This window comes from Sciurus vulgaris (genome assembly GCF_902686455.1).
Source record: "Sciurus vulgaris genome assembly, chromosome: 14".
Classification (NCBI taxonomy): Eukaryota; Metazoa; Chordata; class Mammalia; order Rodentia; family Sciuridae; genus Sciurus; species Sciurus vulgaris.
In genome coordinates, this window is record NC_136475.1 from 79,985,051 (window position 1) to 80,002,029 (window position 16,979).

The 16,979-nt window shown below is 39.5% G+C and overlaps 1 protein-coding gene across 6 annotated transcripts in view; it reads right to left on the minus strand.

Moving 5' to 3' along the window:
* Positions 1-10,580, minus strand: part of NCOA1 (nuclear receptor coactivator 1) — a 240,545-nt gene extending 229,965 nt beyond the window's left edge. For 5 of the 6 annotated variants that reach the window (XM_079109622.1, XM_079109619.1, XM_079109621.1 and 2 more), the window contains exon 1: positions 10,195-10,580. The gene's annotated coding sequence lies outside the window, so the exon portion shown is untranslated. Of the gene's footprint in view, positions 1-9,618; positions 9,819-10,194 lie in introns of those variants that run through there. The other variant, XM_079109620.1, reaches the window with a different exon arrangement.
* Positions 10,581-16,979: the final 6,399 nt, after the last annotated feature.

Here is a 16,979-nt window from a genome sequence, read left to right on the forward strand (position 1 = left end):
TCAACAACAGAGATTCTTAACCTCTGGGGGAGGTCATGGATCCTTTTTGGAATTTGGTGAAATCTGCAGAACCTCTCTGAGAAACGCAGAGATTCACTAAATTTTACATATAATTTTGAAGTGTTTATAAGACCTCCCCTAAAGTCAAACTAGAGGTCTTAGTCCATGAACTCCAGGTCAAGATTTCTTGCTGTGGAATAGTGGTAAGTATTTTTACCACATACCCCACAGCTCAAAAGGTTTTACACAGGAGGTCATATGTATTTATTTATAATTTATATACATTGCACACCAAACCAATAAATTATGTACTTTGTAAAGCATACACAAAAATGAAAATTAAAAAAATGATATATGACAAAATAAACCAATTTTTAAACACTTATTTTACTTATTGATGATATAAAGGTCTTGTATCCTTTCTAACACTGTTATTAATTCTACTACTTTTGGCAATAGTACTGTTTTTTTGTTTGTCTGCTTGTTTGTTTTTTAGTTGTTTTTCATTTTTGGTACTGGGGGAACTGAACCCAGGGTTGCTCGACCACTGAGCTATATCCCCAGCCCTATTTTGTATTTTATTTAGAGACAGGGTCTCACTGAGTTGCTTAGCACCTCACTTTTATAGAGGCTGGCTTTGAACTCTCGATCCTCCTGCCTCAGCCTCCCTAGCTGCGGGGATTAGACAGTATTATGATTGAACATGGTTTGTCACTTTCATACTTTGTAATACTGCAACTTGTGGGTCTGGTTCTAAATTTAGTTCATTTTTATAATAACTATTTTACTTGGTTTTAATGGTTAGCACAGCTGAAAAACATACTTTACAAAGATGAATAAGACCAAAAGAACTGCATTACAGGCTGCACTGAATAAAACATGATATTCAATGGCAATCCCATTCACTATTTATGTAAAAATTTTGGCTAAAATGCAGCTACTTCATTTCTATATTTCCTGATGGCAATCAGTCATTTTACGAACTGATCAGATGGCATTGTGTTGCCTTTTTATATTTTCAGCAGATGGGCTCAAAACAACAAAACACCTCTTTTAACAAGGTTTTGATACAAGTTAAAAAAAATACTTTTTTTCCAAATTTAAGTGTACATATCTAAAAGTTCCTACAGTTAACAAGCATCCTTGTCAGCAACTAAATCCAAATACCACATTTGGATTTCATATATCTTCTCCCCACAACACTGAAATTTGTTTTGTTGTGAAAGGTAATTACTTTCTGAGTCACTGTTAGGAATGTACCATTATCTTAAAGGGGCAGATTAAAAGTATTTATTTGCTAAGTAGCATACAACTCACATCCATGTCTCCCAGCAAATGTTAGCAAATTGGGGACATCTGTCTTTTGTGAAAGAATGAGTAAGTCATCTTTAAATTAAAGAATTCTTAAGTCCTTTGCCTCACAATGACCAGTTAACCTCAATGAAATATTATATCAAAAAAGCTGCAAGGTGGCTCCCTACTGCAATACAAATTAGTGTTAAGAATCAACCATTTAGGGGCTGGGGCTGCAGCTCAGTGGCAGAGTGCTAGCCTGGCATGTGTGAGGCACTGGGTTCAATTCTCAGCACCACATAAAAATAAATAAATAAAAGTATGCTGTCCATCTACAACAAAAAAAAATTTTTTTTTTTAAATCAACCACTTAAAATAGTAAATTAAAAAAAAATAGTAAATTTTGGGGCTGGGGCTGTGGCTCAATGGCAGAGCACTTGCCTAGCATGAGTAAGGCACTGGGTTCAACCCTCAGCACCAAGTAAAAATAAATAAATAAAGGCATAAACTCACTCTCTCTCTCTCTCTCTCTCTAAAAAATAAAATAATAAATTTAAAAATCCAATTACCCAAACCTCAGTAAACTGGAAAACATCACCAGAGACTGATAGTGAAGAAACTTCCTCACACACCTCTCATATTTCTGCCACTTACCAGATAATGTAATGTAAACCCTACTTTAGGCTCCACTGCTCTAACTGTAGCTGGGCTCCCAAAGTCAAGACTTCCAATCAATTTCCCTTGTATGCTATCAGAGTTTTAAGGGCTTATCTTTAAAGGTATTCCAATTATATTGTAACCGTCTCTGAATTACCACCAGTTTGGCAAAAGACAAACTGCAGCACATTCTGTTACACCAGTTGTTTTCCCTAGCGTTCCCTCAGTGTATTGTTGGCTATGGGCATCAGTCAAATAATAGGGCTGGAACAAGGTCCAAGACTCTTCATGACATATCCTGCCTTAAATCCTTTTTTGGAACATGACAGGGCATAAATACATCAGAAAATAAATCATGAACTATATTGAGAGCCAGGGCTTCCAACTTGTATGACCAATCTCACTTATACAGTCAGTTACACTTATATTTATACAAAGGAGATGACATTTGTACACTGAAATAACAAGCCCACTGCCTCATCTTAAGAATGTCAAATGATACTATTTAAAAGAATAGCTACTGCTTTAAATTAAAAGAAAAAAGTATAAGGCAGTGAAAAAGATTTTATACTAACTTCTATTAAAAAAAACACATAATCTGTTTTTATATATACATAAAAATGAGTGAATAAGTTCCCAGTGTGATAAGCTTTACACATGGAATCATTTCAAAAAGTATGAAAATATAAAATTTGGGAGTAAAACCTGCCAAGAAAAGATCCACATAAATTTGGAAAACTGACATTTTCGTCCAGATCTACATACTTACTACATACTGCTCCCACCACCTCCCAACATAAAAATCCTTCAGTGTCTTGAGACCGCACCCAGAACATCTGCTTCTCTCTCCCTTCATCTAATGCTACACTCCTCCTTGCACTTTCCCCTTCACTTCTTCCTAAGTAACCCCAAGCATTCCTGTCCTTTCTTCTTTGCTGTTTAATCTTCCTGAATATACTGTTCTCCTCACCCCACCCTTATAGAAAGGTTTCTGTCCTTCAATGCTCTTGTCCACCACCAAGCCCTTGTGAAAGGTGCCCTGATCTCTCTCAAGTGAAAATATTAGTTCTCTCTCCCTGAATCCTCAAAGTACACTACTATTGTAGTATGTCTCTCACAGCACTCATCACATTTAATTACTACTACAGGTATTTGTGTGTTTGTCTTATCAACTCTCTCAAGTCATAATCTCCTTAAGAATAGAATCTATATCTTATTGTTTTACTTCCCTATCTTTTAATAGCATAGCACCTTGAACAAAGTATGTACTCCTATAACCACAACTTCAATGAATGATTGAGTGGTTACTTAGAAATTCAATTACAAACTTCCTGTACCACCTAGAACAGAGAGGGAGGTATGACTTAAGACTCTGTGGAACAAATAACTTTTCCCTGGTTTTCTACAAGCAGACTTACCAAAGTAAAGCCAGTATTACAGGTACAGATGCTTTGAAAAATCAAGGACATTTCACCCTTTAGCTATCTGGTAAAATATAGTGTGACATCTTTATATACACACACATACACCCACAACAGAACATCTTCTACTATTAAACAGTCAAATCTAGGCTTGATAATAAAAGTACATAAAAATTTTAACCATATAGGGAAAACAAAATTTAAGATATATTAGTACTATCAAAATATGATAAACCATTCAACATACAAGTGGAAGTACAGAGAATGACCTATTTGTTCCAAAAGAAAGGAAACACACTAAGCCTTAGGTTTTAAATACTAACAAAACTTGAGAGGCTGAATTTTATGGCTAAGAATCCAAAACCAACCATTCAAAGATAAGCTTACCTGGACTGAAGCACTAAAGAATCAACATTACTAAAGTACAAAGGTGAGCCCAGAAACAGCACAAGAATCTTAAAGTGACCTTTTCATTAAGTAACTAGTATATATGACTCCCAGTTCATCAGAATGGAACAAGATGGCAGGCGTTTCCATAAAACATGTATGGAACAGAAAGCAAGTCCAGAAACAAAAAAGAATGCCCTAACGTGGCCAGGTATGGCAGACACACTTGGAGAGAAGCCAACTTAAAGGTGTGGATGTGATTTCTTGTTATAAGACTTGGATTCAAACATCATTCCTATAACCTACAAGCTGTGCAATCTTACACAAGTCACTTAACTTCCCTGAGTCTTGTTTCCTCATTTATAAAATACAGTATGTAGAGCTAGCTTAGTAACTGGCTCAGAGCAAGACTCAATAAATATTCGCTGATTCTGAATAAGAGCCACACAAGAAAAGCAGATATTTCTCTCTAGACATTTTTGTAGTTTTTGAGAGAATGGTCTTAATTAATTCCTAGTTAATACTTTTATAATATAATATTAAAAATCAATCTTTGATCAAAAATTTAAAATGCCTTTCTATCTGTGGGGAATTGGTTCCAGAAACCCCTGTGGATACCAAAATCTGTGAATGCTCAAGCTCCTTATATAAAATGGCACAGTATTTGCACATAACATATATGCATCCTCTTGTATACTTTAAATCATCTCTAGACTACTTACAGTACCTAATACAATGGAAATGCTATATAAACGGCTGTTGCAATATATTATTTAGGGAATAATGACAAGGAAAAAAGCCAGTCCGTGTTCAGTACTCACCAAATTTTTTTTCCAAATGTTTTTAAGAAGCAGTTGTTTTAACCTGAGGACATTAGACTGACTACGCTACTTTCCTTCTAGCTCAAAGATTACTCAAACATTTAGTAGAATTCTGAATATTTAAAATCAAATATAATTTGCCTGGATTTAGTCTTCTCATCTGTAATTTTAAGGTTGTTGTTCCAAATGACCCCTAAGTCTCCTTTATTCTAAATGTTATAGCTCACACAATCTAAAGGATTTTCCAGTCTAATTAGAAAAGTCAACATGAAAAAAAGAGAAAAATAAGAGGGAAGGAGGGAAGGAAGGGAGGGAAAAAGGAAAGGAAGGAGGGAGAAAGAACAAAGGTTGGTGTCTCATGCCTATAATTCCAGTGACTCCAGAGGCTGAGGTAGAAGAATAGGAAGCCTGAGGTCAACCTGGGCAACTCAGCGAGACCCTGTCTCAAAATAAAAAAATAAAATAAAAAGTGTTGATGATGTATCTCAGTGATAGAGTGCCCTGGGTATCAGAAAAAAAATGAGAAAGTTAAGAAGAAAGGGACGGAGGGAGATAGGTAGGTTTATTATGTAAAACAAAACTAAGTAATGCTAAAGGAGTGATAAAAATCAAACTTCCTGGAGAATATACGTGCTTTGCCTCTGTTTTTGAAGGTCAAAAAACAAAAGGAAAATACAATTTAAGAAAATGAAACATGCAAACTCAAAGACACAAGATAACTATTGGTGATTATACTACTGTCTTCACTTGGAACACTTTACTGTTTACAAAGCATATGCCATCTACAGCAAATTTTCTGAAATGGGAAATAGAAGCTGTTTAAATGATTTACAACTGGATAAATTTGCAGAGTTCTTGACTAAAAACAATAACATCAAATAACATTTTAGAAAGGGATTTTTTTCAGCATTTATATTTAGATGAATTAGAGAGGGTAATGTATGCAGACAAACAGCCATACTTACAAATCACATAATTTTAGCACAAAAAGAAACGTGACATCAGATCAACATACTCGTTTAATGATAAAGAAACTCGGGCCCCCAGAGTTAATGTGACTCCTATTACTCCACATTTAAAGTGACAAGATGACCAGATTATAGAACCAGAAATAAGGGGAGAAATCTGAAAAATCAGAAAGAAAAGAATCAGAGAATGTGGTGATGAATTCACTAGTGAAATGCCCACTTGTTGGCAATTTATTAATGCCTCACTATGTGCTAGTCGTGTGATAAACATCTTATTGTTTCATGTAAGCTAATTTTTTAAATCCAATAATATGAAATACATTATTCCAATTTTATAAATGAAAACCTCAGGTTTAAATACCCAAGATTTATCAATTAAGTATCTGGAAGAGCCAAGAAGTCAAAGCTCCATTTCTAAAAGCAGCTTAAAAATTGCCTGGAAATTATAAGCCAAAAGGGTAAAAATGAAGTGTCACTCTGGGAAAATTGGATAATCCAGTGTTATTAGAATGCTTATCCTGATGATGAGATTTCAGCTCTGTGCTTGCACCTATTTTTTATCAGTTTGTCCTCTCTCTTCCTAATGGTCTGGTTCAGGGCCACTCAATAAAACCAAAAGTCCCCACCCTCCACACTGAAACATACCCAGGGCAGGGAAGAGATGAGAATAAAATATTACCTAAAATGAGGTGACTAGACTGGTTAATTTCAAGACTTCAATAACTCCTGAAGGGACTACAGCTTCTATTTTGGTAAAAGCTACTTATCTTTTAAATATGATGACTTTACTAAGCTTTTCTAGAAGCCTATTACTTCAAAGAATCTCAAAAATACCACATTGTGGATGGGTTATCAGGGAGGGAACAAGGATACAACCCTGTGCTTGCACTTATGGAACTGGTCTTGCACATTAGTGTCAGTGTTTTATGATAACTTCCCTTATTTAGCTACACATCTATCCAGCAGAAATACAAAATATCATTTCTATGCTGTATGCTAATCCAAGTACTATATACTTACAAACTATTTTCCAGAATTAGGCTATAAAAAATAATCTGTACATCCTTAAATTAATAATCAATAATAGTACCCAGTTGCCTCTAGGCCACTGTATGACTTCTGACACCATATGTTGAGGAAAAGGTACAGTCTAACTAAAACATAAAGGAGAGAGAAGGAAGATTTGAAATGCCTAGATATTACCTTCAAGAGATAAGAAAAAGGTCTAAGACCATGAAGTCTATTCTCCATGGCCAATGACCAAAGTATAACCTACTGGTTAACATGAGGGAGAAACAATCAAGTTCTTTCCTATAATCTAATCTGTCCAAATAGACAGGAACATTATATAAGGTAGGGAGAATTCTTTATGGTTATGTAGCCCAGACTAGATACAGGGCTCTCTCTGCCATCAAACTCCTGAAACACAAGTCTTTTATCCAAACCCACACCCACCTCGGCATCCACTATTTGCAGGTAATATAGAAAAGTGCCCACCATGACATTTTTGGACATCTGCCAGTAAAGTAAAGGATGGCCTTCTGAGAATTCCTGTGATTATCATATTTAGAAGGCAAAATCATTGCCAAGACAATAATGAGCATCCTGGGGATCTCCTATACTCCATGACTTAGGGGATTCTACTCAGTGTTGTGTACTTGTATTGACCTCCCATCCCTGCCCTAAAATGAAAGTTAAATTAGGCCATGTGGCTTAAGGCCAGAAACTCCATAAGATATGCAACATTACATTCAAACAATGTTAAGTCCTTGAGAGATGGGGCCAAAAAAACACAAACTAAAATAAGAAACAGAGACAGTATCTAAGAGAAGGAATATAAAATTGATGACAACTGAGCAAGGAGAGCTAAAATGTCCTAAAAAATAAAAAAATTTTAAAATATACATATATTATATATATACATATATACATATATACATATATATACATATATATACATATATATCACATATATATACATATATATATATATCACAGTCTGATAAATAGAAAAAAAAAAAGATTTTCAAGGGATGTCTAAAATACTCTCTCCTACTCTACCTTTCAGCACTTCCATACCACCCTTATCACTTTCTAGACATTTAGTTCTAGTGAAGACCTCTCACTAAATTAGCAGGGTCAAGAGGACAAGCAGAAAATACTTCATCCTAGGAACATCTTTAAATTATTTAGACTTGTTGACCACCTTTCTTTATAGAGTAAATGCATGAAATTTGCCAACACTTTCACAATATAATCAGTCAGCACCATAGCAACCCAATCCTCTGCCCACCAAAAGATTAATACATTACAGAAAACAGAAAATTCAGCAAAATATACAGTGTGACCCAAGACTCCCTTAACAGTTAAATGTCTTAAGTAGTAGCAGTATCTTTATATCACACCCACTTCATGTTACCCTTACAGCTTCCTGGCATAAGCAAGTTCTTGGGATTATACAAACTGCTGCTTCTGTTTTCATTCCAGATTTCTAGAAATGAAACCCTGGAATTGAGGGAGAAAGAAAAACAAATGCTGGCAGAAAGAGGGAGGAAAGTGCATTGTCTATATAATCCCAGTTTAAGTGGAACAATCACCATTAGTTCCATCAAGCACTGTTTTTCAATAAAAACCACTTACCCAAAAATGCAGATCTAAAACACTCCTTTGACTTAAAACACACCAAAAAGCAATTTAGTAGACACAATCTTAAAAATTTTCTCAAAAATAAGGAAACAATCAACTATAATATATAAAATTCAAATTTGCACCTTATAAACCAAAGTTCATTGGGGGATAAATTAGTGCAAAATGCCTACAAAAATCAAACCAAATACCTGTTCTTATAAGCAGCAGCCCTCTATTTTCTCTCCAAACACTCCCTATTCAGGCCCCTTTTTTGACCCACTGCTCCTTAAGTATAAAGCCTGAATAAGAAATGGAAAGAAAACAGCAGACATTGGTTCACAAAACCAACTTAAACCTTTCCACAAAGTACCGGAGATAAAGTAGAAACACTTCCATTTTACAGTTTACGACAAATTGCTCAAAGAATGCCTATCTATTAAGTTGAATCAAACCCCACTGCTACCTTTAACCCAAAACTACTTCAAGTTCAAGAGCCAAAAAACCCGAGCAAATACGCAAATCCTTTTTTTTTTTTTTTTTTTTTTTTTCACATTATTCCCAACGTGAAGAAATTCGACCCCCTTCCTACATCACAGCTTCTGTGAAACTAGCAGAGAGGCCCCTTTGGCCAACTTTTTTTTTTTTTTAAAAGACTAACCTCCAACCAATTCCCGAAGCAAAGTGGAGACGAACCTCAAATTTAACCCTTAAAAACCACCCTGCAACTGTCCAATACCTAAGCTTCAAGGCAGTGATGCCTTACACGAACACTTGAATTTTCTTCATCATTTAAGTCTAAGCATCATGCCTCACAAATCACGGCCAAAGAGATTCTTCTTGGCATCCACTGAGGGTGCTGGGGCCGCAATTCACTCGAGGTCCAACATCGTATTCGACATTAAAAATTCACTATCTCAAAAGAAAAAGTGTCACCTTCTCCACAAGGACACCTGCCTCTTCAACGCCTCTACAATGAACCAGAACAGAACAGGGCAAGAAAGACTGTCAGTCTCTCCTGTTTAAAGTTTTCCTCCCCACCAAACTCTGCGACCACAGCACCGCGGCCTGTCCTTGTCACACAGGCTGTACTGTCAATCCCTCCGTTCTCCCTCCAACATCGTTAGACTAGGCAGTGTCTGGCCCATGGGAGTGACTGGTTTATCTTAAAAAAAAAAAAAAAGAAAGAAAGAAAGAAAGAAAGAAAGAAAAAAAGAAAAAAAGCCACCATAGCCAGGTAGTAAGACCCTGGTGTCCAATTTCTCCATGTCTCTTCCAAGAGACCAGAGAGCTCGAGTTCTGTCGCTGACCACTAACCAACCCCACCTCCCAATCATCTAGTCAACACGTTTGCTTCCCTTCCTAGGTCCTTTCGGGCAGAATCCCAAGAAAGGGATTCAAATCCCAGTCGCGACAGGAAAATTGGCTTTATCCACCCTTTTCTACCTCCGAAGTCCCTGGTCCCGGGCAGAGAAAGGCGAGAGCGCTGGGGCTAAGCAGAAGTGCCGTCGAAGGCCGGGCCCACGCAGAGGCATGCCACGGTCGCCCCCATTTCGCGGTGCAGGCGAACGAGACTGGGAGAGGTTGGCGGGCTGGCCAAGGTCACGGTGCTCGTCGGGGCCGAGGGGCGCCCGCGCTGACTTCCGGCTCCCCCTCTCCGCGGCGGCTCGGGGCGCCCGCTCCCCACCCGGCCCGCGCGGCGCAGCCTCGCGCGTCCTCCGCGGATGCTCGCCCTCGGCTAACTAGGGCAACTGGGAGAGAGGCGCAGGGAAGGCGCTCTGCAGCGAGCTCCCTCGCCGGGAGCAGCCCCCAGCTGGTGCCGGTGACAGCTGCGACCTCGGCCCCTCCAGCAGCGCCAGGCCAGGAGGGGAACTCGGGGAAAGTGGGAGGGGGAGATGGAACCGAGAGAAAGGCGAGCAGGGGCGGAGGGCGCCAGCTGCTCCCCGCCCCCTAGGGCCTCGGCGGCCGCGCGGCTCGTGACAGCTGCACCCACCGCGAGGCTCCGCGCCCGCCGCCACTCACCTGCCGCCGTCGCTGCCGCCTCTGGGCCGCGCTCACGGGCGCCGCGCTCGTCCGCGACCGTAGCAGCGCCGCCGCGGCCTCCGCCGCTCCTCCGCCCGGCGCCCGGCCCCCGGGGCCCAGGCGGCTGCCGCCGCGGCTCTCCGGCCCCCTCCTCGGGAGCACGGGTCCCCTCGCAGGGGGATGCAGAACGACCCCAGCGCAGGCTCTGCCCGAAGGGGCAGCGGTGAGCAGGTGACTGAGGCGCTCGAAGCCGCGGTCCAGCCGTCGGAGGACAGGGCTCGGCAAATAGCGTCAGTCTCCTGCTTGCCTGGCCTGAAGAACAGGCATTTCAGCCGCTCTCCGCGGCCGCCATGTTCTCCTCCTCCTCGGCCGCCGCCGCCGCCACCGCCCCCCGCTCGCGGCCCCGCCCCCTCCGCGCCCCGCCCCGCCCCGCCCGCTCCAGGCCGCCCCGCCCCGCCCCGCCCCGCCCTCCCGCCCGCCGCCAGCCCCTGCCCGCTCCCGCCCGCCCGGCCTGGGCGCCACGGTGCCCGCGAGCTCCGACGGTGCGCCCGGGGCAGCGCGCCCTGACCTACCTGCCCGGCCTGCGGAGCGAGAAACCGCCCCGCGCCCTCTGCCGGCTGCAGGTCCGCCCCGGCCCGGGTCCTAACGAAGTGTGGGAAAGGAGGCCCGAACTCTTCCCTGCCGGGCCCTCCCCTCGGGGCGGTCCTCTGCCCGCTGCCGGCAAGCGGCCTCCAACTCCAGGGTGCCACAGCCCGGGCCGCCCGGCCTGCACCTTCCCGCTGCTCTTTTATCTTTCAGAGAAGCCTGTAGAGCGGCCAGAGGCCCTGTGGACACGGGAGGAGTAGGCTCTGTGCCTGTCTCTCCACTAATGTGTTGTATTACTTTGAGTGAAACACGTCTCGCGGGCCTCGTTTTTTATTCTGTACAATTGGGAGGTGGTTGTCTAGATGATTTCACAGACTATTAGACAAGGGAAAAGAAAGATCATCTACCCCCTTCATTTTACAGATGAAAATATCTGACTGACACGTCTGGATCTGCAATTGCATGAATTACCCAAAATACCTGTCATTCACAGATCTTTTCCCTCGAGGGGGCCCACACCTTTCTTCTTTTCTATCTTCTTTTCTTATTCTATAATGGAAGTGCTACTTCCAAAAGTAGAGTGTTCCTTGTCACTAGAAGAATCAAACAGCAGCGGAACAGTCTCACAAGTCGTGATGGCTTTATAGGGAAAGCCGCCCTCATCCAAAGGCTAGCCTTATAATGCCGATCTTCTCCCTGGCTATGGAAGCGCTTTGCAAAGGGTCTTCGATTCTTTCCTTTTTCTTCATTCTTGTACCCATTTAACTGTCTTCACCTACCCCATCCTGTCCTTCTGCTGCTGTACCCCAACATTTTCCTGCATTTTCTTGCCAAAAGTAGCCTTGGTAAATCCTTAAGCCCTTCACCCTTCTCCTGACATTGTCTTTGAAAACACCGACCTCCCTGGCACCTAAGACAGCAGGAGATTTCATCCTGCTATGGTTCATTACCATAAGCTCTTCTTCCTGCTCTGGTCATTCTCATGAAACGTCCTCTAGCCCACACCCCCCATTCATTCAAATATTCCTTCATCTACATATTCATCCAACTGATTCTTATCAAAGACCTACCAATGGGGCCCTGGGGGCATATCATTAGCTCTTGCCCTCACCTGCTTTAATGTTACCTCTAGCCACCTGCACAGTCCCCATCCCCAATAATAGCTGGCAGTACACAGGGCATTCACTAGTTTTGTCTCCTGTGGGGCCTACTTCCCAGTCTAGTCCAATTCAGACCGAGTAGAGCGCCTTTTTCTGACCTCTGGTGGCTAAGAATGAGCCACTTGTGCATGATCTTTCTCCTTTGGTCTCCAGTAAATGCTGATTACCAAATCCAGTGAACACGTGGATCCTCCTAGCATGTGACCTTTCTGCAGCACTTGATGCTGCTAACTCCTCCCTTTGAAACTCTTCTCTCCTCCCTGACTTCTGCATCTCCTCCCCTGTCTCTATGCCTGTTTTCTGGACTTTTCTTGACTACTTCTTTACTAAGACATAAAATGTTGGTATCCTTAAGCTTTTCATTTTTTTTCCTTCTCCTCTCACTTAGATTGACTCTGTTTACAGCTCCCACTGTCAACATATTCCTGAGTCTCCTTATTTCAGTCCCCCACTCTGCAGCCCAGTGTCTTAATTGACTCTAAAACATCCTCAAGATACACAGTTCTGGTATTTTGTTGAATGATGAATGAAACTTAAGTATTATTTATATGGCCATAGCCATCATGACTTTTTCTCCTCTCTCTGCAAGTCATAATCACTTGCCAAAGCATTTATATCACCCTCTTATCTCTCCCAAATGGTTATCCTTTCTCTGGTCATTTTCAGCTTCTCTGGCTCCACCTGCTTTTACTAACCCAACCCACTTTAACTCCAGCTAACCCCCACACACTGCCAGGAACTCTACATGCAAGAGCAAAAGATTCATTAGTTAGATTTACTTCCTAAACCCCACAGTACCCTCTCTGAAATCCATTTGCTCTAGCCAAGTAAGTGAATATTTCTTTACTCCCAAAGTACAGTGCTAATCAACAAGCAGGACTGACAACCATTAAATGAAAATGATTTGAAGAGGTTTTCAAAATGAAAATATATGACAATTTAACTTTTGTAGCCCAGAGAGATCTGATATAATTCCAGGCACTATCAACCCCATACATTAATGATAATTCTTTGGTGGAATTAAAATGCTAGTTCTGTGACCAGGATCTATAACATATTTATTGGATTTTCTCCAAAGCATAATAGTTTTCCAGTTTAATAAACATATGTCTAGTGTATATGAAAACACGGAGGCAAAAAGTAATTCAAGTTTGACACTCAAAAAAAAGTAGTTTTTTGTTCTGTAACAATGATAGACTCAAAATATTTAAACAGTAAAGAAAAGCACAATTGGGGGCTGAAGATATAGCCCAGTTGGTAGAGTGCCTGCCTTCCACGCACAAGGCCCTGGGTTCAATTCTCAGCACCACAAAAAAAAAAAAAAAAAAAAAGCACAATTGGCTGGGGTTGTGGCTGAGTGCTTGCCTAGCATGTGTGAGGCACTGGGTTTGATTCTCAGCACCGCATATAAATAAATATATTACAGAAAGGTCCATCTACAACTTTAAAAAATTAGTTAAAAAAAAAACACAATGGGGCTGGAGTTGTGGGTCAGTGGTAGAGCACTTGCCTGGCATATGTGAGGCCCTGGGTTTGATTCTCAGCACTGCATATTAAAAAAAAAAAAAAATTTAAAAGATCCATTGACAACTGAAGAAAAACATTAAAAAAGCACAGAAAAAATTTTTTTAAATTTTGAGTCAGAGAAAAACATAGTGAATACCTTTCCACTCATCACAAACATAAGTGTGAATTTGCACATATCAATATGTATATGTATTCCATTTTATACAAAAATAAAATCACATTATAAATACTCATTGAAAATCTGGTTTCTTACCATATAATATATTTTCATCATTAATGTGTTGAATGGTCTTGCACTGTATAACTCTTCAGTCATTTAACGGGTACCTTACTAAAAGTGTTTATAGTTTTTGTTTTGCATTTGTGTGTATAATATAAATACAATAATACTATATTTCCCTCTATACATTTGAAAATTATTTTCTTTTTTATATTTTTGGTGTAGATGGACACAATACCTTTATCTTATTTATTTATTGCTATGTGGTGCTAAGGATCAAACCCAGTGCTTCACACATGCTAGGCAAGCACTCAATCACTGAGCTACAATCCCAGCCTCTGGAAAATATTTTCTTAAATTCCTAGAAGATTAGTTGTTAACTCAAAGGGCACATATTTATTATCTTCTTTTTTCTATATATTTTCCAAACTGATTTCCAGAAAACTTATTCCAGTCTATGATCTTACCTACAGCACCTGAGTCTACCATTTCCCCATATATAACCAGCTCTGAATTTTTGTTTTACTTGAATAGTCTTTAATTTCTCATTGGCTTGAATTATAAATATTAAGATTAGGTTTAGAGTTAGACAGACCTAGATTTGAAGTGACTCCCACATTCTAGCTTTGTGACCTTGTACAAACCACTTCAACATCTCCAAGTTTCAGTGTCCTCATCCATAAGATAAGATGCTCTAGCACTCACCTCAAAGAATTATTGCAAAGATTAAAAGAAATAATGTATGTAAAACACTTCATGTAGTGTTTGACATTTAGGGTTGTCCATGAGAAAATAAAAATTAGCTCAAACTGAGAAGGTAGAAATCTTCCCAGCTATTCATCAGACTGGAATAATAGGCACAGACAAAGCCAGCTGCAGAGTTAACAGGATGCAGTGTCTCCTAAGGACATACTGCAGCTGTATGTCATAATAACCCCCTTCTTCGAGTGACTACTGCTTTCCTATTCACTGGAAAACTTTGTTCTCTAAAATCATAGATATCAGAAATTTCAGTGCTCATAATTATATCAGTAAGAATGAAGCAAAAAAAAAAAAAAAAAATGAAGTAAGCCTCTCCTGCCTAGAGATTTTAAGTCCTCTGACAGAGCCGCAGCCTTGATTTTCAAACCAGGTGCAGTGTTTTAGATAAAGGGTTTGGGAAGACATCTATCTTAACTTTATTATTTCCAGACAACAGGACTTTAGGTCTACTTTGCAGTCGACCTTTTTTACAGTCATGCTTTACTTTGAGCCTTTCAAAATTCTACTTTATTTAAACTGCATTTAAAATCTGCTAAAGATCATTTACCATCTAGTATGTGCTAAGTAGGTATTACATTTGCATACAGTTTCATTTGGAGCAACTTATGCAATTTTTTAACATTTTGAAAATATTATTTATTAAATTAACTGTCATGAAGCGATTTGAATGAGTTTGCCAGCACAACGATAATGAATTTTGATTAAGTTTCATAGCATTTCTCTCAGTTCTAATCTACCCTTTATTATTTGGATGGTAAAACTTTTTGTCCAGGAAGTTGATTTTTCAAGTCAAATAAATAACTTGCTATGTCAGTGTTCCATTATCAAAAAATAGGATCTCTGATCTCTTCACCAGATCTTGGCGATTAACTGCTGTAACTTTATTCAGCAGGGTTTTTGTTGTTGTTGTCATTGTCCTACCAGGAGTGCTTAACCACTGAGCAACAACCCCAGCCCTTTTTATTTTTTTATTTTGATACAGGGTCTCACTAAAGTTACTTAAGGCCTCACTGAATTGCTAAGACTGGCCTTGAACTTTTGATCCTCCTGCCTTAGCCTCCTTAGTCACTGGGATTATAGGTGTGAGCCACCATGCCCAACAGCAGTTATTTTAATGTTCTTAGTTCTATGTTAGTTAATTTGCTTTTCAAAGCTAACTACTTAGCAAAATTATCTTGCTTCATGCTTAGTGGTAAATTCTTCAGCAGTATATGCAGTTCCAATATGTTTGGATCCAATGGCAATGTAAGTGTGAACATGTTTAAATGATGTCTTCCTTTCCTGAAAGACCACTTCACATCTTTTACACTCAACAAGTATCCCACTTTTCCTAGAATGGATGTTATCCATGCACACTAATGTTAACTAAGAAGATGAAGATACCATACAATTCTTTTGTTTTTTACATCCAAATTATAGAAATTATATCCTCGATGATAGTCATTTCAGTTATTTTTTATTTTTTACTATTAAGGCTAACTGTAATGAATGCTTTCCTTGCACCCTTCTGAAATTACAAGATAATCAATTTTCCTGAGTATTGATGGTGTGAAACACAGGCGTGCCTCCCTAACATATGTAGGCTTCAATATCAGACTTGCTATAGTGGCTGCATCTCAATTTTGAAGTCTGGATGCCAAAGCCAGTTGTATACGTAGGAGGACCAGATTGGCAGTGGCCTGTGTTGTGTGCTTTGGGAGATGCCAGGAGTATCCCCATCCCCCAAGCTTACCATAATGTCTATAATTTCAACAACTGAGATTCATTCCCTTGGGTTGATAACTTGCTATCTTGGGACAAGCCTTTAGATGAATCATTCCTCCTTGATTATGGATATTGTAGAAAACTGGGAACAACCAAAATCACTTAGTTGATACATGAAAATAAGAATTACTCATAGGTCACAACTGGCACACACTAGTATTAACATTTTGATATTTCCTTCCTTTCCTTTCCTGCACATGAAATTGAAAAGTTGATCATTTTTATTAAAAAATTATTTTGCTATGCAAGTCTACAGTAAAAGAAATCTGAATATAAATTGCAAACATTTCTCTAAATTTACTTCTAGTTCCCTCGTTCATTCAATAAGTATTATTAAATACTACACACAGCACAGGCATTGAACTAGACACAGATTTGTGTTATGGAACATGTTATCAGTATATAAATGTGCATATATTTTTACAAATCAGTGATCAGACACAATATGTGCATAAACTATTTTGTGGTCTAACTTTCTTTTGCAACATAATTTTATATATATATAAATATATATATATATATATATATATATATATATCTCAAATCTCTTGGTTTCTAAGGGTTGTGCAGTATCAATTATATTGATTTCACCATTTCCTATAATTGAAAATTCACTCTGTGTCTCCCCACTTTTGCTTTTGGATGTTTCCTTGGACTTTATTCCTTATTTTATACCAAAGCAAAGGGCATAATGGTACTTATTTGAACAATTCTCTTTGGGAATTCAAACACTAATAGGAGGAGGAGCAAATTAGTTGTGCCTTAGG